The sequence below is a fragment of the Aptenodytes forsteri genome, unplaced genomic scaffold (genome assembly GCF_000699145.1).
Source record: "Aptenodytes forsteri isolate BGI_AS27 unplaced genomic scaffold, ASM69914v1 Scaffold270, whole genome shotgun sequence".
Classification (NCBI taxonomy): domain Eukaryota; kingdom Metazoa; phylum Chordata; class Aves; order Sphenisciformes; family Spheniscidae; genus Aptenodytes; species Aptenodytes forsteri.
In genome coordinates, this window is record NW_008794631.1 from 446,648 (window position 1) to 471,302 (window position 24,655).

The 24,655-nt window shown below is 41.6% G+C and overlaps 1 protein-coding gene across 1 annotated transcript in view; it reads left to right on the forward strand.

Annotated features, from left to right (window-relative positions):
- The first annotated feature begins 16,464 nt into the window (after positions 1–16,464).
- The window catches only part of LOC103894142 (engulfment and cell motility protein 1-like), an 87,945-nt gene continuing 79,754 nt past the window's right edge, over positions 16,465–24,655 (forward strand). The window contains exon 1 of the mRNA XM_009273466.2: positions 16,465–16,540. The gene's annotated coding sequence lies outside the window, so the exon portion shown is untranslated. The remainder of the gene's footprint in view (positions 16,541–24,655) is intronic.

The window sequence follows — 24,655 nt, forward strand, 5'->3', positions numbered from 1 at the left end:
TCTTTTGAGAGAAGCTTTGGAAGGCTGTTCTGTTTGCATTTTACCTGTGGGAAATGCTGGGCTAGTGGAATGATTGCACCTCTCTGTTAGCTTTATTGCACCTTCCCTTGGCAATGCTTTGTTTATATCAGTCAGGGATACCACAAATAAATTATTCTCACATAGAGTGAATTCAGTATTCCCCAGGCTTAGGCAGATTAGCACAAATTAAATTCCACATTTTCACACCTGAGGTCATTAGCACTTTATTAACTTTCATTGGAAACAGATAATTGCTATAAATATATTGCATCATTAACTGTGTAATGCATAAATTTATAAAAAAATGTATAGCAACTAACATTTTGCAAGTCTGCTGCGTAGCTTATACAGAAAATGTGACTTTTTAATTGAAGAAAAAAAACACTCTCCAAATACAATGGGAATCTCCTAGAAGAGCATAATTTGGGTGCAGAAATGTTGTCAGGTCTATTCCATTTTAAGCAGTGCAATTTAATGTGATGTAGGGAGAGTCTGTTTAAGACCTTTCCTTAGCATTTGTTCGGTGTTCCCTCTATGCTTTTTGTGGCCTGGATATTGCAAGTTTATTCCTTCACTGGCTGCTCATTTAGGAGTGGCTCTGTTTAGTCTTCTCCATCTCTGTGCATTTATCTACACCTGTCAGATCTCCAAGTGTGTCCCACTGCGTTTGTCAAAGCCAGTTTATTACTCATCTGCTGCTTCTGGCTGCAGGAACCTGAGAAGGGGATGTTTAAGACTCTGAAGATGCGGTCTTCCACTTACTGAGGCATCAGTCTGTAAAAATCACATCTAAATTTAAATATTCATGCCCCGAAGGTTGGGACTGTCAAGCTCAAAGGAACGGAAAAAGAGTATTGCATTTTTAAATCTGGTTGGTTGCTTCCTTTTGAAAAATTTTCAGTCTTAACTAGCATTGTCAAGAATGCAAATACATTTTAAAAAAATTAATTTGTGAAATATAAGTACTTAGACTGGATAATGAAGCAGTAAGGAGCAACACGTGCCCTTTTTCTGCACCTTGTTAGCTTATGAACTATTTTTCTAGTTCAAAATTTTTTTTTATTAAAAATAGTATCTTTACTATTTTCTGTCTTTGCCAGAAGGCTTCAAAAGTCGTCAGCAGCAGGGTCACATCTAGTTATTATCCTAGTTATTATCCTTCTCCAGTGATCACATATGCAATGATTTCATGGAGGGAATAAGCTTAAAAGGAAAAGCATTTTAAAGCTGAATTTCTGCCCATTTATATGCTAGGATGGGTACGCTAAGAAAGAGATGGATTCTTCAAGCAAAAAGCAAGGAAAGGAAGGGGTGTCTTAACAAAACATCTGTTATTTAAAAAAAAAAAAAGAAAAAGGAAGAGAGTATTTTAGTACAATCCATTCCTTGGTCAGAAACTCATTTGTCTTACCCCTTCCCCAGTGATGAAAGTCGCTGTTGGTTTCAGCAGTGAAATCTCTTATTTGTGAAAAACCTAGCCATCATTGGCAGAGTGGATTTTATCCCCCAGCTTTCTAATGAAGTCTCTGTGTTACTGTAGAACACATATGGGTCTGCTTAACACCCTAGAGATGGCAATTTTTAAAGCTGTTGGTACTTTATATTTTCAAAGTGCTCTTCATTTCATCTCTGTGGGTGCTGATCAAACCAATAAACATCTCAGCCTTGAAAAAGATGATTGAGTGGAAAGCCTGATAACCAGAGGAGAAACACTGAGTGTAGGTTATCTGTGCTAACCGCTTTTTTTGTACTCTGTAGAAACCTTTTGCACTGGGAAAGAATTCCTCACTTGCATGTAAAGTGTGTTAGTCACTAAGGGAAATGATATAACCTAACTGGAACTGTCACCAAAACAGCGTATTTTGTGATATTGCCCCTGTCATTCCTGTCTTAAAGTGTGGATAATAATCGGATCCTGGGAACCACTCTTGTCTCTGTATTTTTATTTCTTCTTTCTAGGATATGTTTTTGTAGTACAGTTCAATCAGAGGTGCGTGGCATATGGCTTTTTGCTGCATGAATTGCTGCTGATGTGAATGTCAGTGGGCATATAATACCAGATTTTCATTTTGTGAATCACAATGCATGGAATTCAGCCCGAGAGCTCCCCAGACTATAGACCTTATTATAGGCAAATAAAAAAGGGAAGGAGGGGGGGTGAGGTGATGTCTCAGAGATTTTGTTTCAGTTGAAATGAGGTTATCGTGATGAATGATGCAGCTGACAATGAGATTTTTATAGCCTCTCTTAGAGTAGCAGAAGAGCTTGTATTATTGTTGGTTCACTTTAAGTAATTGTAATCTAAATAGCACCGTGGTTGAAAAGAGCAGCAGAAATCTTTCATACATGTCTCGTAAGCAAAGCCAGGGCGCTTTGTTGTTTTCGTCTCATCTGTCCTTATACAAATGTCCTTCATTGTTTGCAATTTATGTCTCGCGTATTGTCTTGATTGAATATGTCAGTCACCATTAAAAAGGCGTTTGCCAGTCAGTCGCTGCTGCTGCTGTTGCGTGTCTCTATTTTTAGCACATGAGGTAATTGGCCAGCATCTGACAAAATGATCCTGCTACCCAATGTACCAGTGTAAATTGAGACTGGCTGTGATAGAGGCATATGGGAGGGGAGGGCTGCTGGGAGCCGGAGTGAGAGGAAGAGATGGCGCACGAGTATGGATGGGCTCTCCTCAACTTTACACACACCAGCTACTTCAAGCCATGTCTGCCCCGTCCACACGGGGCCAACAGAGGTACCTGCCTCTGCTGGCTTTCCAAAGGTTACCTTGGGCACCAACAGTAGGGCAGCTATAGCAGAGTTAGTCCTACATGGGCTGCGCAAAGCTTTCTTAAGTGATCACAGGTTAAACTGGGCTTTGGTGTGCTAACGTGAACTGTCCTCAAGTTCCCAGAGACTGGATGAGTGGGAAAATGGAGGAGGATGGGAGGTGAGAGATTTAGCGTGTACTTTCTGAAGGAAGTGTTAGGTTTTGCCCCAAAGAATATTTGGGCTTGAGACCACAGCAGGGGCAGTTGTTACTTGGGAATGGTAGTGAAGCTGAGACGTGTGAACTTGGGTTCTGCCACTTTTCCATTGAGAGCAAAATAGCTTACTGGAGGATGGAAAGTGTTGTGTGTGCCTCTGAAAGTGGTAAGGCCCTTTTTTCTTTGCCCTTTCACCTCTACGCTGTCGATTTGAATAGCCATACGAAAAATATTGTGGATTTATCAATGACTGAAAGATAATTTATTGATAGGCTCCCTCCCAGTTCCTCAAGTTATCTTTATATGTTGGTCATGGCAAGCAGAGAAGCAAGGCCCCTAGTAATACATATGAAAGCTGAGGAATATCACCTTAGAAGCTGAGTGCAGGAATGGAGACAAATTTGATACCGTGTAAGTATATTAACACAAACACCAGAGACAGGTGAAGAAACAAATACCAAATTCTCTGTCAGAATCCTTGAAAAAGAAGACATTAGTGCAGCTGATTAAAGATCTTGACACGTCAGTTGAAGATATTCATGCCACGACCGTGAAACTGAAATGCTCGAGAACCATCCTTGCATCAAGAATGTCAAGTCTGCGTCTAGAGGAGTGAAAGCATCTGGGGAAATAGCTTCCACACATGCTTTGAATTTTATGGTAATTTTTCTCTCTGGAGGTGTATCTTCAGATTTCGAGCATCAGTTTTCTGTCTCAGGGAAACTGGCTGATCTTTGTTGTGTTGCTGATATGAGAACCTCAGCAGCAAGAACTTAAAAATTGCAGTTGTATCCATTTTGCTTGAATAGTAAAGGCTGCCTAGAATTTCTTATTGTACTTAACCAAGAGTCAAAAGAAAACTACAGATCTCGCTGTATCATTGTTACACTGTCAGCCTTTTCAGAAGCAATTGATCAGCCCTTCATAGTGAAAATAACGTCTTAAAAGTCACCAAGTAGGAACATGGAACATCCTTATTTTTGTAAATTCAGATGTGTGAGAAGAAGGATGTAATCTCATAGCTGTCAAGATTTTCAGATTCCTTCCAAGAACTTTTTTCTATGTAAGCTAGGGATTTGGAAGTTGTTAAAGGGCTGTTTTCTTCCTGGTGAATTTTTTTTTTTTTTTTTAAATCTGAATTGATCTGATCGTCACATAACTGATACTTCTGCATTTTAAGGCCTGTATGTGATTTTTTTTTTAAAAGCACGCATATAAACTAGTGACTGGATGTAGAAATCTTACTGGATTTCTCTCTGTTCTAAGTGAAGCTTCCTTTAGCCTCTCTCCCTGTTTAATACTCTGACCTCCAACAGGATTTATTCCCCCAGTCTTTCCTTCTGCCTGTCCCCTTTCCTTGGAGCAACAGCATGGCTCATACAGCGCTTCCACCTGTCTTAAGGAGGGTGTTAATGACTTTTCTCACTTTCTATAGATGGGGTACCTGCTGACTACTTTGCACAGCCACATCTCCTGTCAAGAGATCAGAAAAGACCCTTTGAGGTCATAGAATATCGGAAGCCAGTTTGTGAAGCCAGGATGAGGGTTACTGGCAGCTACGTATTTTCAGCAGTGGTAGAAATCTGAAGGACACTGTTAAAATTGTGAAGTCAAAATTACATGCACAGACATGTTTCTTATTCCTAAAAATGTAGCTATATGGACAAAAAAAGTCTTCCCTCATGAGTAACAGCATAAATACAACATTTTAATAATGATGGCAGAGAACTGGATAGTCTTTTGTCTAGCCTAATTCCGCATACAGTGGGTTGCAAAGTTTAATTTACTTAGAGAAAAGAACTGTCTCCACCAATCTGGGAGATAAACCTCAGGTAGAAGGCATTGTATACATGCAGCTTGCAAATGGCTTCAGTTATATACATGGCCTAAATGGCCCTTCGCTGTGTAAAATCTTTAAGGTACCAGCTAAAGCAAAATCTTTAAACTGGTGGTTCTACTTGGGGAGAAAAGAAAGAAAATCTCTTCCTAAAACTTACTTGGCTATGCATGGGTTAGGGGTTTTTTATTGCCTTGTTGCTTTTAAACTCCAGAGAACAGGATGTTTCATAGCTGCTCAATTTGCTTTAGTTACTATCATTTGAAAGAATTTGATGATTCTAATTTCCTTCTCTACGCTTCTTGATTTTAGTACTAGAGTAACACTTCAGTCTCTAGTATTGATTTTTATGATGGTCAGGGCTTTGATATTAATTTCTGCACCACAGCAAGCTGAGGATGGGTGATTGCCAATGCAAACTGAGGACTCAGAAAGACTAATTTCATGTTTTACAAATATAATTGTAGGTGTTTGCTTGTAGGATGGTCACTGTGTTGATGAATCAGCAGTGCACCCATCTGTGATGTGGACTAACTGCATGCTGGGTTGCGTTAGCTAAAGCATAGCTAGCAGGTCAAAGGAAGGGATTATTCCCCCCAACTTGGCACTTGTGAGGCAGCAGCTGGAGGACGGTGTCCAGTTTTGTGCCCCAGTAATGGGGAGAGATTGATGAAATGGAGCTAGTCCAGCAGAGGGCCACCAAGATGATTAAGGGGGATGGAGCACGTGGCGTTCAAGGGGAATGTGAAGGAACTAGATTTGTTCATCCTGGAAAAGGCTGGGGGGCGGGGGGGGAGGGTGGATCCAGTTGTATCTGCTTCCACTACCTGAACAAGAAGCTGTAGAGAAGATGCATACCCTTCTCAGAAGTACACAGTGAAAGAAGAAAAGACAAGTTGCAGTGAAGGAAACTGGTAGGATGTAAGGATAAAATATTCCCAACTACAGATACTGGTGCAGCGCTGGAACAGGTTGCACAGAGAGATTATGGAATGTTCATCCTTGGAGAAACTCAAAACTCACCCAGACAAGGCCCTGAGCAACATGACTTAAGCTTGAGTGTAGCTCTGCTGCGTCTGCAGGGCTTGATGATGCCTAGGGTTTTCTAGCAACCTGAATTATTCTGTAGTTTTATGTGTAAAATCTGCTTTCTTATCCAGTACAAAACAGGGAGAAACAGTAATTCATATCATTATTCATCATGAAAACAAACACAGATGCAGCATCAACCAATCTCATAAATTTTTTCTAATGTTAAAGAAAGTGCAAAAGATCCTTGTGATGGATGCAGTAGCCACTTGTAAGAAGTCAGGCTTTCCCCATTAACTGCAGTGACCCCTTTAAAGCGGTTTTAACTTGTTTTAGCTCTGACAGCTGAGCTGTTATTACTCAGGGGCATTCAAGCTCCTTCAGAAATGTGAGGTCAAAAGCATTTCCTCAAAATGTTCTTGCTAACATTTAGGTAAGTATGTTTTACTAAATATTGACCACTGGCTGCTACTGCAGCTCGGCTGATGTGGTAACTTGTCTAACCGCTAACTCATTAGCGTATTTGAGCCCTCATGCTTAAAGCAGCAATGTGTGTCGCAATTGCAGAGCGATGTTTGGCTACTAGTGGACTGGTTTTTGGGGTGTTCATTGGTTTGTGGGTTGGTTTTTTTGTTTGTTTGGTTTGGTTTTCTTTTTAAGTGCTTGTCTTGTACACAGACCTCTGTTTTAGCTAAAGCTCCATTCCTTACAGGTTATAGCTCCATGTGCAAGCTATCACTCCACCATTCTGGGAAGTTTCAGGTTTTTCTTTTAAGCATGGGTTTCTGACCAAAGGAGACCGCCATTTAAATTGACAGAACATACAACGGGTAAAAAAGGAGAAAGGAAAGGTGATGTTAACTAATTTTTAATTGGATAACAAGAATACATAAATGATGTTTTGCTGCATGTTGCCTGGAAAATCAGTGGTAGAGATGGGAACTTAGCCCACACCTCACTTGTCAGTGCTTTAATGATGGGACAACCCTATCTTGGTTTCTTTTCTCCTGTCCTGATACATGATCTGTTAGCAAGGAGACGTATTTTTTTTTCCCCTGTGGTGGAAGCACCTTCCACATTTAAGCAAAATATTTTCCCTTTCTTTACATCCTTTAAAGGTTAAAGTAATGAAGTGGTTAGATGTAGTGTTTGCGTTTTTGATGTAAATGGCTGAAATTAAAATGTGTTGCAATTTGGGACAGTAATGAGAAGGATGAGGAAAAAATGAAGAGAAGGCATTCACACTGTCTTTCTGTGCACAATCTCTCATGCACGGCATTAGTAAGCAGTAAAAATTAGAGAGCAATGACAAGAGAACTGGAGCTGTCAGAAATTAATTTTTTTTTCTCTCTCTCTCTCTTTAAGTGACCAGGAAGACTCTAGTCATAAATGACAAATTTAATAATCAACCGGCATTTATCAGTGTGTGCGTACATGAGCACAGCATATGCAATGCTCGCTGTGATTACCAAAGCAAACTAGGACAAGCTGTACTCAAGGCAAGCCCAGCACTGCAGCTGGCTTTGGGTGGGTGGGCTTCTGCAGCTGCCACAGATGTTATGGATGCTCTGTGTTGGGCAGAAAATCGACATATGAGACTGGGACCTTGAATGTAAAAACCTGTACATTCATGTTGCCTGGCTTCAGTACAAGCAGTGGTGCTGTTATTGCCAAGGAGAGACTATGCCTCAGCCTTTCTGGAAAAAAGTTCCCCGCTGTCCAGAGGTGAAAATTAGTTTCAGGCTAACGCGGAAACATTGAGCCCCACTGGATAGGACAGCAGCTCAGGTGTGGAAGGCAGCCAGGCCTCACTGTGGACTGTGGCTCCGATCGAAAGGTTGTCTACAGTGACCGTATCAAAAAAGAGTAATATTGGATGTTTTGCATACTACAGAGCAAAGCTATTCTGATTAAACTGATAATTTTAAAATAAAAGGGCTGCAAAGGAACCAAGATAACCAGCAAATCACTTCTATTTTTCCAAACAGTACAAAGTGTTATTAACAAAAAAGAAAAAAAAAAGAGGCTGTTAAAAATATATTCAGGCATCAAAGGAAGAAAAGCAGGCAGAAAAATTGTGCAAGCACCATTAAGCTGCAGAAATTTTCCTTGGACAAGTTGCAGTACCTTCTCAAAGCAGCATATGGGGTTTATTCTGGTGACTCTAATTTCAACATGAATGGGAGTCACGTGGAATACTCCTGGCATACTGCTTTGAAAATATATCCCTGCATGATTAAGGAAGACTGAAATCTTTTTAAACCTCTATCAGTTTGTTTTGTTTTTTTTTTAAAACCAATTCTGAAATGTTTTTAAAGGAAAGCATTAATGGAATGAAAATGGTCCAACCCCTGAATAAAGCGGTAATGTAACAGGTAGAAATACTACTGGCTTAGCACTATAAATATGTTTGTGCTTCAGAGGCTGGGGAATGAAGGGAGAAGAAAACTTGGAGTTTGTACCCACTGTTGCAACTGCCTCTGCATTGCTTGACCTTTATAAATTTGTCTCGTCACTTGGAAGATGAAGTAATCATTCCACCTACCATGTGCAAAGAGCAGAGTTCAATGAAGAGAGTGAGTACAAGGCAAGATTTGCCTCTGAGATGGCAAGCATGGCCATGCTGCAGTATTGACAGAATCTTTAGCTCATGGATGATTGAGACTGAAGAAATATGTACTCTGAAGATCGATTAGAAAGAGACTCATTAGTGGGAAGGAAGTTCTGAGCGTTTGCAACAGCCCTGACAAAACGAGCCAGAACACTGATAGAGCTGGGCCTGGTGTGTGGGCTGAATGTGAAGTAAGGTTGCTGGATGGAGGTTCAGAGAGTCCTTTCTGACAGCCGGTCCTTCCTACCCATCTTCAGAGAAAACAGTCTTAACAGTTTCTTGAGATGTTTTTAAAAGGATAAGACAGAAAATGTCCATAAAACCATATTGATGAATACAGACATGAGCATAGTGAGGAGTATGGACAATCATCTGGTGTCCTTCCAAAGATGCAGAAAGTTACTTTTCCTTTTCCAATACTTTTTTCCCCCCTTTTTTTTTTTGGTGCAACTGAGAATGTATTATAACTTTGATTTTGTGTGGGCTGCTGCTTTAGCGCTCGAGGATCTCCTCTGATTGCAATTTCTTATTGCCTGTCTTACTAATATTTATCTATCTTGATATCAGAGACACAAAAAAAAGTTGCCTGCCTTTTCTCCTTTTCACAAAATCTTCACCAGTGATATGTTACATCAGGATGCTGAGCTCACCTGTCCTTCATATCGTTTGACTTTCAGAGTGGGGTGTTAATATGCTTTGCTGGGGTTTCTCCAGTCATTCCAAAATGGTTGCCACTTTCCAGACTTAAACATGAGATGCAACAGACAACATAAAAGAAAGAGTATTTATGTCAGCCTTATTTAAGCAAGAGACTTCATTTAAGCAAGCCTATTTATATAGTGAGATTATTTATACTACGTTTGTCTGTGAATGGGCGTGTGTGGGCATGCTTCTGTTGTGCATGCGACATGTGTTTGGGGTATGTATATTTGGCTGCACGTTTCCATGTACATGGATAGAAAAAGTGGCTGTTAATGTCTTTGAGAAAGGGATGTTTGCAAAGCCCAGCTTAACCTAGGGAGGCTCTGAAGCTCATGGGAACGGTGTGCTGCCAGAGACTGACACAGTATAGGAGTGTCAGTAACTCATTTTGTGTCCCCCAAATTGCCCTGTGAGGGTATGGAGGGTATTGCCCTTTCTAGCTAAAGCTAGGCATCCACTCAGTAAATTGCCCCTATTAGAGCATACTTGCAAAAAAAAATAACTACGTGGTAAACAGCCCTAACTGTTCCTTCAGCTTATGTGAGTATTAATTTGACTTTCATGCCTGTGAGGTGGAAGCAGACAGAGCTTGTTCTTCTCAAGAAAGTTTGTTGCGCACTTGCTGGACCTGGAGACTAGACTCATGTTTTCTGTTCTTCCCGTTAACTGTGGTCTTGGCAATCGCTTTCTGCACCTCCAGAGCCTTCTGACCCTTACCCTTCCCTGCGAGCCTGTGATGCGGAAGTAGCTTGAAATGAATGTGATAAATGGTGGATAGGCCTCCATCAACAGCTGTTAAAATAATGGTCTAGAGGTCCTTCAACAGCAGCTGGGAAGGTCAACCAAGGCAAAGATAACTCTGTAATTTCGCTGTTTTCAGTACACTCTTTCTAAACATCATGAACCAGAATTGTCATTCTGGTCTTAAAAGTGCATAATCACACTAATACAGTTCCTCTAAAGGCTGCTGGGCGTCTGATTGTTACCCTTAAATAACACAGAGCAGAAGCTTTTGAAATTAAACCACACATGTAGAAAACTCTCCTGAATAAAAATGCTATTTCTTTTTCCAGAATGCCTCAGCAAGTATGTACAGGGTTTTTAGAAATCTAGGGATGTTTGCTAACGTGATCCATTGTGCCAGTCTTAAGGGCCTGTTGGATAAAACCCAAAGCCCCTGCTTCAGGTCTCACACCACTAACCTCTTCCCCATTAGCAAGAGAGAGCATGAATTTTGTGTGAACAGATTTAATCTTTCTGTGCAGCAGATGTGCTGACACATGGGCTTCTACAGTCAATGGGGTAAATAATCTCCTGTTTAAGTAGTTCCTTAGTACCTATTTATGTAATTAACATATTAAAAAAACCCCCATGCATCATTATTTAAATGGTGAACTGTGACAGCATCAAAGTAAGTTCAGATACCTGAGAGAGATGAATTTTTTCTTTATTTTGTCCCTTCTATTGTTCTTCGGTTTTGTTAAAAGCAGAAGAGTAAAAATAAATCATTCTGTTGCCATTTCATATGATCGAGTAGAGATTTAATCTGCATCTTCCAGAAGAAGAAAACCAAAATGCACTAAGGAATAAGATGGAGGGGAGCGTACATGCATGTAAGAGAGGCAAGACCAAATACATACATGGCATAATCTGTTTCAACAGTATTAGTAGTACAATGTACATACCTCAGTTCCCGTCCTATGGAGACCAAGCATTAAAGGGAAGTCTCAGACTGTTCGGATTGCAGATAAATCCAGCTTGTGTTGCTTGTTTGGCAGTCTGTGCAAAGCATGAGCTGGAGAAGTAGCTAAAGGTAGAAGAATATTGCAGGTAAAATGCTGCAGTGATGTGAAATTGTTCTGTCCTGGCCATGTGTGCTCCAAACCAAGTGGGTAAATGAGAAAACCAAGATTAAGATGACATGACTGAAAATTCTCTCAGCATGTTGCAAAGGGTTTTTGATGCAAAATTATGATCGCATTTGAACAAAGTGAGCAAAGGAGGGAGCAGAGAAACCCTAACCCCAACTGCAGATGATGAATATGTGATAGATTTGGCAGATAGCGCTGATACAGGGTCGTAAAACTCAGAAGGTGATTTCTGTGGCCCTTGCAGTTGTGTGCTTAAGAGTGCTATGTAAGGAATCTTGAAGTCGATGACGTGTACCGTGAAACCTTTTTCTGTCTACTGTCTGGATTTATTATAATTGATTTGAAATTCTTCAGTGCCCTTTCATGCTATATGACTGCTATGTATGTTTGAAATGGCAAGACTTAAAGGTTGTAGACAGCTGCAGGGGCTTGTGTATTTTAAGAGGGTTTTTTTTATATGATAGCTATACAAAGACAAACTAACTGTGGTTGTATATGACACTACCTCTAAACCTAAACATCATTTGAGGTTGTTGATCAGATAGGGCTTTGCTGTTTCCATTGTCAAGGTTAGAAATAATTTTCTTTTTGTGTGTGTGTGTGTATATCAAAATCTATGCAACTTCAAATCTATTCACTGTGACAGAATAGTCTTCCTCTAAGCAACCCAGTTTCTTTCTTCCTTTTTTTTACACCAGGTTTCTTATGTGTGGTTGTGGTGGCTTTAGTGTATATCAAATCTATGCAACTTCAAATCTATTCACTGTGACAGAATAGTCTTCCTCTAAGCAACCCAGTTTCTTTCTTCCTTTTTTTTACACCAGGTTTCTTATGTGTGGTTGTGGTGGCTTTATTTTTTTTGTTGTTGTTGTTGTTTTTTAAGATGGGGATATTTCGGTTCTGCATTAAACATGAGGCATTTTAGATCTTCTTGGAGTTAACGCTGGAGGTGGAAATGGAGCCTACAGTCATGCTGTCTAGACTAGGAAGTCTCCTTTCACCACCCAGACTACGTGTAATCGTTTAGCAATAGGAAAACTGAGAAATATTCATGTCAGTTCCTGTAGCCAATTTCAGGATTGTTTGTAGGCTGTCTTTGGCTTAGCTGAAGAACTTCAGTTGTCAGAGAAGATGAAGAATTATTGCAGATTCAACACCCCTAGACAGTCATCATCCAGACTGCTGTTGTCTATGTCCAAGACTGTTGTATGAAACTCTATAAAGCTCTAATTTCCTTTGTATAAGAGAAGTGGAGATTTTCTTTAACGCACCTCCCTGCATCTCGAAGGCTTTTAACATACGTATGCATCCTCAGAAGGGGGCCAACTTGCCTGGTGGTGCAGGAAGAGACTTGAATGTTCCCTGTGCTTGAAGTACAGGAGGAGGTAGTGAATATTGAACATGCACATTGGTGCTTGGATGGTGGAAATCAAACCCATCCATGCTTTGCAGAACGAAAGGTTCTGTGTTTTTGTAATTCATATAGACCTTCCTGGGTGCTGTGGTGGCAGATCACCTCTGAAGGTCATGTCTAATCTGATTTGCAAAGCTGTGTTCCTGACAGTGTTTTCAGCAGCTTATAAATCACTTGGCGTTCCTAGTCAGATAAGCTCTGTGGTTTGTAGTAAGGCTGTCTTAAGTGGCAGAAAGGATAGATATCTCTTTATGCTGTGGCCCAGCGTTTTCATTTTAATTTGTGTTTATGCGTTGCTATCCAAAAACTTCTCAGATGCAGTAATATTAGAAAAAATAAACATACAAAAATGCCCAAACCTGCTTGTTTGAAATAAAGCGTAGGGGGCTCCTGATAAAGGAGGCATAAGGTTTTCTGATATTAGGATTTGGGGAAAACCAAACTAAATTTGGCCTTGAAAGTCTCTGAAATACTTGTTTGTACTATCTACAGCCTAGGTCCTAATTGCTGCTTCAAGAACACAGATGTGGAAGGGAAATCTGTAGGTATTCCTGGAATAAATGAATAGGACTAGCTGTTCCTGGTGCAAATTAGCTGCTTCTACAAACGGACTTTTGAAAGGGATGGAAAGTTTACTGAGAATTGGCAGGTAATTTATGGCGCTGGAACAGGAGTCACTGGGAGCCAACCAGCGAGTCTGTGACTTGGGAAGTGTTAGCAGGTTAACCATCTTCCCCACGTAGGTATCTAGGCTAAAAAAAGTAAAACCCACGATCTAGAAGGATGAGTAAGCATTATATCACTGTTGGTTGTTCCTCAGCTCCCACACACAAACAGGTCTTAGCCTATGACAGCATACTGCTGAGAGCTTGCTGTCGGATTGGCAAATAGCAGCTTCGGTGTGAAGTCCTCCTGGAAATCTTTGATCCTTTTGGTTGACAACATCATTTTATCCCGCTGTCTTAGAAGATTTTTCACAAATCTCATTTATTATGTTGCTTTGAAATTGCTTGGATTTTTCTAGCCTTGAATTTTTGATCTCCCTTAAAAGCTTTCTTAGGTATTTGTGCCCTGTCCTGCTTTAGAGTGCAGCAAAATTCTTAGTCTGTTTATTCTCACACCACAACCTTGGGAGGAAAAGAAACGCAATTTACAGGGGAGATTACTAAGAAAAGAAGGTGACAAAGGGTGAGGTTTCTTAAAGTTAAATCTAACCGCTCGCTGCCGTCAGAAGCAGAGATCTCTGTCACTTCTGTTCCTTTCCTATGGCAGGAAAAGACGTTAAAAATGGGTCTTCTGAGCTGTTGACTGGTTGCCCTAATCTGGGACGCAGTCTTCTCCCTGTCAGTGGGTGAAATGCAGATGAAGAGTTTTGGAAACTGGGCCAAAGAAAGGTTTCCCCAGATACTTCAAAGTTGCCCTGATAATCATTACGTTTGCTTGCAGCAGTGCTTTGTTTAACAAAGCACGGCCTGATGGAGAGTTTTGAACTCTGTGTATCATACAACAGAAAGGAAAAATTCATTTGATTAGGAAGCTTTCCAATTTAATATTGGCTTAAAAAAAAATTTCAGTATAGAAACCCACTAGGAATGTGACAGTTGTTTTTCATTGTCCGGTAGCATTTTATATATTTATTTATGGTTTGCGTGACTATCTTAAGCTCCACATATTGACAATGCTTCCAGTCCATAAGACATGACAATAACAGCTAGCAACATGAACGTTGGAACGTGCTGAGCTGCTTTCATCATTCACACGCAAATGATGGTATGCTCCACACCCTCAGACCACCCTCTCCCCTCAGTGATTTAGGTGGAAGGAGGGGTGGGAGGGAGATGGAACTGGATGGATTGCTTTTTCCCCAGCAAGTCCTGTCAGCAGATCTAGGCTTTTTAATTAGCCCCCCCCTTCCCCTAAAATGCACATTGAACATCTTTTCACAGTTTAATGTTTCAGAACTCAAAGAGTGACCGCAAAAGCCTGCAAGCTCAGGGTAATGATTATAGCGAAGGTGCTGCAGGAAGTAGGAGGTGGTGCTGCTCTAAAGGAAAATGAAAAGCCGGAAGAAGTACAGCACTGCAAGAGGTGAATCCTTATGGCATCCTGAGCCATTAAAAAATACAGTTCTCTCAAAAGCTCGCTTAAAAAATACAGTTCTCTTAAAAGCTCATTTCTCTGTCAAAAATGATAATTGAGTGACAGATGCCCTGAAAAGCCAGATCTCCTGGTGTAGCGCTCTGTTCTTGGCCTTGCTTTGGAGCACTAGACCAACAGGCTTCAAAGAGCTTCCTGGACTCTGGATTAGGCCCACAGAAGGCTGGTAGAAGACATTTAACAAGGAGTGGTGTTTATTATACAAGGAGATCTGGGAATCTATCTGCAAGACACTGTCACGACGCGTTTTAAAATGCCATTATTTACAATGGCTAATGCAGTGGTTATCTTTTATTAGAGTAATACAGGAATGGTTTTTTTTTTCAGAGGGGCCTTCATTTTTTATTATTCTTTTAGTTAAATAAATGAAAGTAAGTGTCCGTGAAAAAGGAACGTGTCCTCCTTTTTTCCATCTGAAATTCTTCTCTAACACCATTATAATAGTATGGCAGTGTCTCATAGTCTGTCTGGGGTTATCTTTGTAATATAAATGGATGCATTTAGATAGTCTCCCCACTCTGCAGTTTCAGTAACAGAAGCCTGGAGAGGATGAAAGATTTTTCAAGTGTCCCAGAGAAAGTCTGAGGAGTAGCCAGAAATTACCCCAAACTGCCAAGTCCCTTTGCTTTCTTTCCTCTTCTGACCTAGTCATCTCTCCTTTCTTGTCTTGTCAGAGGGTAGCACAGAGATTTATACCCATCGATAACAACCCTTTTGTGCGTGAAGTTTTCCTGGTGGCATGTTTCATCAGGTCCTGAGCAGAATAGGGAACATCCAGTGTAGAATTAGTTGCCTGAAGACTCAGGTCACCCTCTGTGGGTGCCAGATATAATTTTGGAAGCCCACTAGCAAAACAGCAGATTGCTTAGGAAGTTTCATGATAGTTGTGTCAGGTTTTGACCTCATTTTGGACAGATGCAGTTTATGGAACTGGAAAGTGAAATGTGGTATTTTGACGGCCCATACAGCAGTCTTGTCTTGTGCTGGTCCGTTACTCAAACTGGAAATACAAGTGGGCACACAGGGAGTGTACCTCCTTAGCAAATGCATGCATACGAGTGAATACTTCTCATGTACATATGTTCATATGCATATACGTAACACGGTGTGTTTGTGCAGGGAGAAAGTCAACGTGTGCACAGCTCTGTCTGCGTGTACTTTCCCAGCGTGTATGAAAAGAGAAAGCAAACTCGCAATCAAATAAGCAGTGAGAGCAGAGGAAAAAAAGATGAGATTGCAGTTGATTATGAGCCTGGCAGCAGATGTGCTACACAAATCCAGCCCGCTGCATCCAGGCTGTTTCCATGGCAATGGAGCGAGTAATTGTGGAGCTCCGGCGCGCTCCCCCACGGCCCCCGCCAAGGTGGACGCGGGTGCCGGGTCCCCACCGGCGCTGCCTCGCTCCCTCCGGGCGAGCGCCGGGCCCTGGGAAAAAACGAGCAGGCGGAGAGGGGGAGACCCAGAGATGGGGAGCTCTGATTTATTTATTCCGCCCCCCCCGCACCCCGTCTGATGGTAGGATGCTGGGGGGAGCGGCGCTCTTTCTCAGAAATATGGTCTCCCAAGATGCTAAATAAATGGGCAGGAGTTTCCCCGAAATGGGAGCGGGCTGCGATTGGCTGCTGCCGCCCGGCCGTGCCAATGGGAGCCCGACTGGCCGTCGGGTACCCGCAACATAAGCAAAGCTACATGCTCGCCCCGGCAGCACGGGGACGGGAGAGCAGGCAAAGGTGTGTAAAGGAGGGGGTCTGCTCCTCTCACATGGCTACGCCGAGGACGGATCTCGTTAGAGAGCTTCGTCGGAGACCATCTGCCGCTCGCGCGCATTGTGCCTTCCGCAAAAAGCAGCATTAAGTCATTCGCTCGCTGTCGTGTGGGAGGCGAATTTGTCATCGGGAACGATGGAGCTACGGGATCTCTGTAAGTAAATCCGTGTACTTTATCCTGCTATTTCAGCCCGGGCACAGATCAATAAATGGTGTCGAGGAATGGCAAAAGCAAATTAGTAACAACTGCAAATAGCGCGAAGGATTTCTCAGTTTTGTTTCGCATGTAGCGAGACGTGTTCTTCCTAATGGTTTCAGGCATCAGACAAACTAGTTAGCTGTTTGCGTTGCCTTGGGTGGTTGTTTAGCCTAATTAAGATTAGTCTGTGGAAGGATGCTGTTTTCTCCGAGGCATTTCAGAACGCCTCTGTCTTTGAAAAGGAAAGCAAACCACATGGAGCAGAATATCGCAGGCACAAAAGTCCGAGGTGCCCATATGTAGTCACCAGCATTTGTGGTGTTGGTATAATAATAACAGGCACGTTATTACAATGGTTTGTCAAACACTAGTTCAGACCCTGAGCCAAGAAAACACGAGTTGCTCATCATTCATCACTGTGCTCAGCATAGAGAACCATTGCTTTTCCTGCCCTTTATGTTTTTTTTGGGGGGGGGTAAGTCATTTCTTCTTTGGAGGAGGCTTTTAAAAAACACATTTAATTCAAAAGCTTTCCTGTTTGTTGATGAAACAGGTGAGTACGTGAAAAGTGTGGAGAGTTTCCTTTTTCACCATTGAGGGGCATGAGTTAGAAGTTGATTCCTTTGCCTGTTGGGACTCTGCTTTTGATTCTGTAAAGCAGAAATGGTATATTTAGATGGGGGAGGGGGTGTGTACAAATCTGTCCCTCTGTAACCCTCTGGGATTGCTTGAGTTACACCAGCCATGAATTCAGCTCAGCATTGTTCATGTTTTATCAGGTATTTGCTGTTAGTCCGGGAGCTTTGCTGCACGGAGCTCATGAGTGACTCTCTGCTTAACCCTCTCGGAGGCTGTACTCATCTTATCTGGTTTGTGAAAATACATAGGAGAAAGGACAGAAATAGGAACAACAAGATTTAGAAAAAACTTTCTGTATTTTCATTCTATGCCTGAGCTAGTCATGTGTATCAGGAATTTTATAGTAACCAAACTAGGTGCAAACATCATATGAATCTGGTGGCTCTTTAGGGATCCATTTTCGGTGTCTTGTGTTCGTTTTAGAACTAAATGCACAACTTCCTTTCCCAGTGTTGGGAGCTGCCGGGAAGTCACATTGCTGCCTGGGAATCTCAGGCTGAGAGTGTGATTTTTTTTTTTTTTTTTTTTTAGATATGGCTTAACTGGTCAGCTTTGATTTTGAGATACTACCTTGCAAGTTGTGGCAGGAAGGTGTGTCCGTGGAGCATATCTCTTCAGTTAAAGGAATCTGCGTTGCCTCAGAGCTGATGCCAAAAAGAATTGTCAGTGTTTTCAAGAACTGTTCGATCAAAATAAATTAGAAAAATAGGGAACATAGAATTCAGTGCATCAACACAGTGAGAGTGTCTGTTGGTGAAGGCTATATTAAGCTCCTCTGTGTACTTTTGAGTGTTTAACGCGGTGTATCACAAATGCAGGAGGACCCCTCATTAAGCTTGAATTATTGCCTTTTCTGACGGCATAGATGTCACTTTTCCCTGTTTCCCAGGGATGTTTGGGTTGCCTTTTATTGAAATGATGGCCCCAGGCATCCTATGGCACTGGGCTTAAAAACAACGTAATTTTCCTAATCTATGCAAAAAAGAGAGAACTGTTAGCTCTTATTGCAATGCTTATTTTTGTTTAGCAGTGATGCAAGTGCCAAGAATGAAATTTTTGAAATGAAGCACATATTTAGCTGCTATGTCACCTTCCCCAGGGGTTTGTATCATTTATTTGTATTTACTTAGCACTGATGTAGCTGAAAATCCCATCATGTACCGCCGTCTAGGCAAAGAGATGTGCCCACTTCCCATCTTGGAGGTGGATACTTTGATCTAGGCTGAGATATGCCATAAAAAGCTGAGGGAGAGCTTGGACTCTTGCACACCTGGGCATGGTTTGTTCCTGGCTCCATGCTGGTCATTTTGAACACCTTTGGGATGCATCAGAATGAAGCTCCATTGCACCTTTGGGGGTTTTTAATTCTATATATACTACCTTCTGCTTTATTTTCTGATTGATAATGTGAAAGCCTAGGAGAACATTGTCTTTTAAGGTCACTGCAACTTTTAAGATGGTATTTTAGTTCTTGTTAGAGCTCCAGAGGTATAGTTCAAACAACATAAATCTCTCAAGTTTCGTCACTAGCATTAGGCAAATACTGTGTGACTGATAGAGTTCCTATATCTCCCATAACCTTGTTTGAAGGGATTTGTGTGCTTGTCTATCCCTGTGCATTAGTAGATAAAGGAGGGGGACGGGGAGGGAGAGAGACAGCCTATAACTGCTAAGCTTTGGATAGCGCAATGGATCAGTCAAACCACAGTGGTGCCCGAGGTAGAAAAATTTGTGTTGCAGTCAAAGGCACGCTTGCATTAGATTTTTGACCTGATGGTGCAGAGAACAGTTGCTTGTCGTTAGTGCTTGGGAATGATCTATGTGGGAGAGGCATTTCAGATTCCCAGGCTATAAGAGTTCCAGCAACAGAGGAGTGAGTAGGCATCAGTGAGAGCTGTGGCATGCTGGCAGCAGTTGGGAGGATGCAGAAGCTGAAAAATGCTATCTTGAGGTAGCTTTAATTGGTTGCATTGGAAAACACTTGGTTTTGATGGGCTCATGTCTTCTAAAACGCTTGGTGCCAGACCAAATTGGCATACCGCCATTCACTTACACGAGAAGCCACCAGACATCGATCTGAACTTCAGTCTTGTGCTTACGTTTTTCTTGGAAGAGCAAGATTTTTACAAAGGCAGCAGGTTTTCCTCTCCATTTTCCTCAGCAACAGTAAAATTGAAAACCTGAGTGGACCGGGAATTCCACAGGTTTTGCCTTGTTTCCATGGGCTTTAAACTTAAATAGGTTATCCTTTGTCTGCTTGCAGAGCCTCATTCTCTTATGTTAGTCTATACTGGAAGCGTAGAGCAGAAATCCAGAAGGGAGGCTTTATACATATCCAGAAATGCTGAATTTGAATATTCATTCTTCCCCTGGATCTTAACCCTCCTTCAGTTTCAGTAGAAACATTGTGGTCATTCATGTTCTAGGTAAACATGCTAGAGCCACCAGTCTTCAGTTTTGCCTCAGCTGCATTTTTGTTTTCACCCCATTATTCAAATAGGTACAATTTTATGCAAACTACAAACCAAATACTCTTCTTTAGGTGGCTCTGATATGTTTTCATCCAAATGAATTGCAGACAGTCGTAACTCCAAATGAGACTAACAGCTCAAATGAGAACAGTTCCTTATTTTGTGTCTGGAAAAAAACATTTCTAGGAAAAGTTACTCCATGCTAGGACTTGGCTTACATAGAGCATCATGCCAAGTTACAGAAAGCTCTCAGTCCCTGTTCAGTACATGCACACTCGCATCTCAAATGGCAAGTGCACACAACAAAGCAACACCAAGCACAGAATAAAAATGGAACAGCAGTAAAACAAAGACGAGTGAATCGTGAAAAGCTCATTGATTTGCTTGACACCCATTTTGTTCAACATTGTGCAGTGCTAATCTGAAAACTCCTGTGCGTCACAAAAAGTTTTCAGAACAATAAGAACTGTCAATTCCAGCATATTTTACAGACCTGTCATTATTCTTCCATTGTCTTGAAGCACTAAGTGGCATACAGAGGGATTTTTGGCAGGAGTTCAGGAGTGGTCTCGTAAAGAGGAATTGCGTGTCACTACCTCACGTATGTTATCATTTGCAATTAGAGTTTAGCCCAGCGCAGGCCCCTAGAAGCATGTCTGCCCCCATCCGAGTGTGCTGCTTTTATGGCGCTCATTTATTTTGTCTCTTAAAAAAAACACAACCACAAACCACCGCTTTTTACTGTTCTTAATTGCAAAAATGTAAAAGCAAGAAATTATAGATGTCTTTCTACATTTTGACTTGATGTCTTCCAGAGAACTAGAATACTGTAATAAATTAATATCCTGCCCCACCTGCTGCTCCTTTGGAAAGGTGGGAACAGCAGCAGTGATGGCTACAAGCAGAATTTTTTATTAACTCCCTTTTTCTTGAGATGGTATCGCTGGTACTTCTCTTGGAGTATCTGGGTCCTCCCCTGCTCGAGTGGAGCAAAATTCCTTCTGCTCTGCCCTGTGTTCTTTCACTCCAGATGCTTTGCCCCCCAGTTAAGAAAAAGAAGCACACACATACCCCACTCCCCATCATTAGGAACTACAGCCCCTCTAAGGGACATGCCCCTGTGAGGAGAAGCATGATGGGAAGAAAGATAGGCTTTGTATCAGGGAGACTCAGTTTCAACTTCTTTATCCAGAGTCAGAGGCCATGTAACTGGAGTGTTTTGTCTTCCATACTTACTTTTCCCAGTGTAGCATCATCCACATACATACCTCACCTAAATTAAATAAAGTTCCAATACAGTAAGGTCATGACATTCACTCTGAAAATGAAAATATTAATTGAGTTATGCATCCTTGGTATTGGTAACTTGCAGGACCCATACATATTGCAATAAATCTGCAGCATTTTGAAAAGTCTGCGGGACATAGATCCCCTTTTTCTGTACTTCACGCAAATTCTGGCAGGTTTCACTACTTAAGAATTTAGTGGTTTCAAAAAAACATGTGAAAGTCAGACCTCAGAGGACACATATGACCTTCATATAAACTAGGACTTTGATTAGCTATAGTGTGGGTGTTTTAAACTCCTCTGTAATGCACAAAATCAATCTTGTAATGGGGTGAAAAAGGAGATCTTCGTATTAATGCTAGCACACTGTCAAATTAATACATGAAATAATATACTCTTATCCTGAATTGGTGGACTGCTTTTATCAGCGCTTTTGATGTTGCAAAAAAAGTGCTTGTTCCATAGCTATAAACCCAACTGTCTTAGTCTGCCCTTCTCTTTGAACTTCAATTTTCTTAAGACTTGGAACATCGTGATACAGAGAGCAGCTTTCATAGCTAGGTATTTCAAGATTCACATCCAAAGGCATATTAGAAGCCACACAAAGGGATTTTCTTTTAAACGAGGTTTTCAAATATATGTAACCTTCTGGCTTGACCTCTGGATCCACTCCCAGTCTGCATTTCAAGAAAAAGAATCTGCCCACATATGGTTATCTCCAATAAGATCAAAGCTGTCACTGTATTCTGACACCTGTGAGAATGAAATGGATATTAAAAAAAAAAAGAAAGTGGGGGAAATGGTGAAAAGATTTGAATGAGTTCACATTTATAAAAGACACGCACCCACGGATCTTGGAAATGAAGGGAAGACCTTCAGGATTAGCTGCAGCTCTTCTGTTCAGAAGCAGCAGAATGTTTCTTTATTTGTTAGCCTCACCAAGGTAATTAAACAGACTTGAAAATATAAACAGAAATAGATTTTCTAGATCCCTACAAATATAGCTCTGCGAGCACTTTGCTGTGAAAGTTAATAAGGTTCTAACTTTAGACTGGGTTTTCTGCCTGGTGCCTAACAGAAGCCACTGCAAAGGATGGTGTTATTTTATGCTGCCTTTGGAGCCCCTCATCAAGGTGTGGTGTCCTTCCCAGTTTCCACCCTTCTCTGGCAAAGGTGTAAATTGTCATAGATTTATCCCAGCTCCAGTGAATACTTCCTGAAGGACTGCTTTGACTGTCCCGGTAAGTATCTGCAGAGCAAGAAATGCAGCTCTGTTCATCTGTTTGTGTCTCCTGCTGTCCTGTGTGAAAGCAGCAGATTGACTTTGCAGAGCCCGTCTGCCCTCCGTGTAGATAGATTATGGGCATAAGGCACAAGGGAGTCAAGGTGTGCATTTTGCTGTGTTGTGCCCTTGCCTCAGCACAACAAGCCACAGCAGAGCCCTTGGCTTTGAGCTAGCTGGGATGTGCCAGAATGTGCTGGAGCTACTGTGCTGAACCCTCTCCAAGGGAAGCATGTCCCAGTTTTTGTCACCTCCACAAGGTTATCACCTCTGCATCTGATAATTCAGCATGATGCTGAGGAACGTTATAGCTGGAAGAACTTTGCTCTGCAAGAAAACCAGTTCACGGTCCCTGTACTCAGCACAAGGGGTTAAAACGTACCTGTGGCGCTAGCCACAGGGAAGGACCATAGATCAATCAGTCTTGTCTCCTGACTCTCTCCATGCCTTCACAAGGGACCTTCTCCTCTCCCCCTCCCCATACTCCCCTTTTATAGGGTGGAATTAAGCCACTTGGCTGACAGAAGCTCCGCTTAGCTTTCAGAAAGGGGAGCCTCCCTGATGTGACACTCTTTATTATCTGTTCAAGCTCTTGGGGTCACGCTTTGAAACAGCTACAGCTGCAAAGAGGTACATGATGCCCATGAAACCTCTCACTTTTACGCCACTAGCTGCTTTGGTGCATAGAGTAAATAGGCAAAGGCTTGAGTTAGAAATACCTCTGATGCTTTGTAACTGCAATGAGAAGTTGGATTATATTTATATGTTAATAGCTGGTCTTGAATTTTTCTGCCTTTAAATGCTATTATAACCCAGTTAAAATTTTAATACAAGAGTGGAAAGTCTATTCACAGTTGTTTCACAAATAAATTCCTTTTTTCTCACTTCCCAGCTTACCTTTTAAAATCCCCTGTTCAAATTAACACCCTATCTCAAACATCAACACAATGTTTTGGGGTTATGCTTAGAATGTCTTAAGTCCCATTTTCAATTGCAAGTGGAATTATGCTCATTTCTAATGGTACAGAAAAGGTACAAGTGAATCTCAAAATAAGTTCTGCTTGTTCATGCATGAAATTATATATCAGCCCACCTCTGCATGCAGGATTTCCATCTTTTCAAAGTCATGGGCCTCTACTCCAGACTGAACTTTGCGCCAATCCCAGTAACAGTTTTCACTGCTAAAGGTTCTAGCCCAGCAAATTTCAAGGCTTTGAATTTTTATTATATATTTAAGGTATAAGCTAGAAACTTCTAACCAAGAATTTTTTTTGTGGAGTAAATATCAAGTGTTTCAGGCATACAGATCTGAGCATTAGCATTTATCATTGATTTGGTAAGACAAACAATTGCTGGATGTGTGTCAGACTTTTTGGATTATAAAGCACTTTGCTGTCAGGTTTCAACCAAGAAGGAAATAGTCACCTTTCTAATTCTGTTAAGTGTTATTGGGTATTGGTAATTGAATGAAACTCATTTTTTTCAGTCAGAGAGATACATGACAGATTTGTAATGTGGAAAGTATAGGAAAGCCTCACAGCTAATTATATGTTTTTAAACTTAAACACCAGAGCGCAGTTGCTGCTTGTTCCAGAAGTCTGCCCGAGCTATGATTTAAAGGCTTTATTGCACCAAAATCCCAGAGGTTGTTGCAGTTTGCAATAGTGGGCTGCCAAAAGATAATCACAGTGTGTAGTTCTTGTGATTGTAAAGAAATGTGCGTGTTTCATCATGATCTCCTGCACAGGCAGACACCTGGGCCTGAATCCAGATCCTTTCAGATCATGCCCTTGATCTGCTGTCCTCATCATTGCCTCTGCATCATTGGTGCTGGCAAACCATGTAACCTAACGAGGGGATTGTGCATCTCTCATGCCACAGCCCATTTGGAGCATCTGTCTGTGGCTGATGCCACAGGGCACCCATGAAAGGTGAATGCAGTAGGTTGTGTGGGAGTTTCGGTGCAGAGCACAGCGGTCCAGCTTTGCAATTCCAGTCGCCTCAGCAGTATTTGTTGCTTATATGAGCATTGTGCTTAGCGTGCAAACTCAGGAGCTGCTTAAAAGGAACCCCAGTGCAGAAGGCGAAAACTTGGCTGTGTTGAAACAAGTGCTAAAACTCCCGTCAGTTTCAGGCTGGTCCCCAGAATCAAGGGGTTGTCTTTCTTCTGGAGTGAAGTCATCAAATTGTACTGTGAAGTCAGTCAAAAGGCACCTCCTCCTAAAGAAAATGAAAGACGTCAGAGCTCTGTGTGAGTCAATCGCAAAACAAGCAACAATTTTGATCACCGATATATGAAAAAGAATGTTCCACCAGGGATAACAGCTTGTTACTTGCTTTGCTCTCAGGATGCAGGGAGAAAGGAAGAGAAAGAAAGTACTTGTAGCCAAG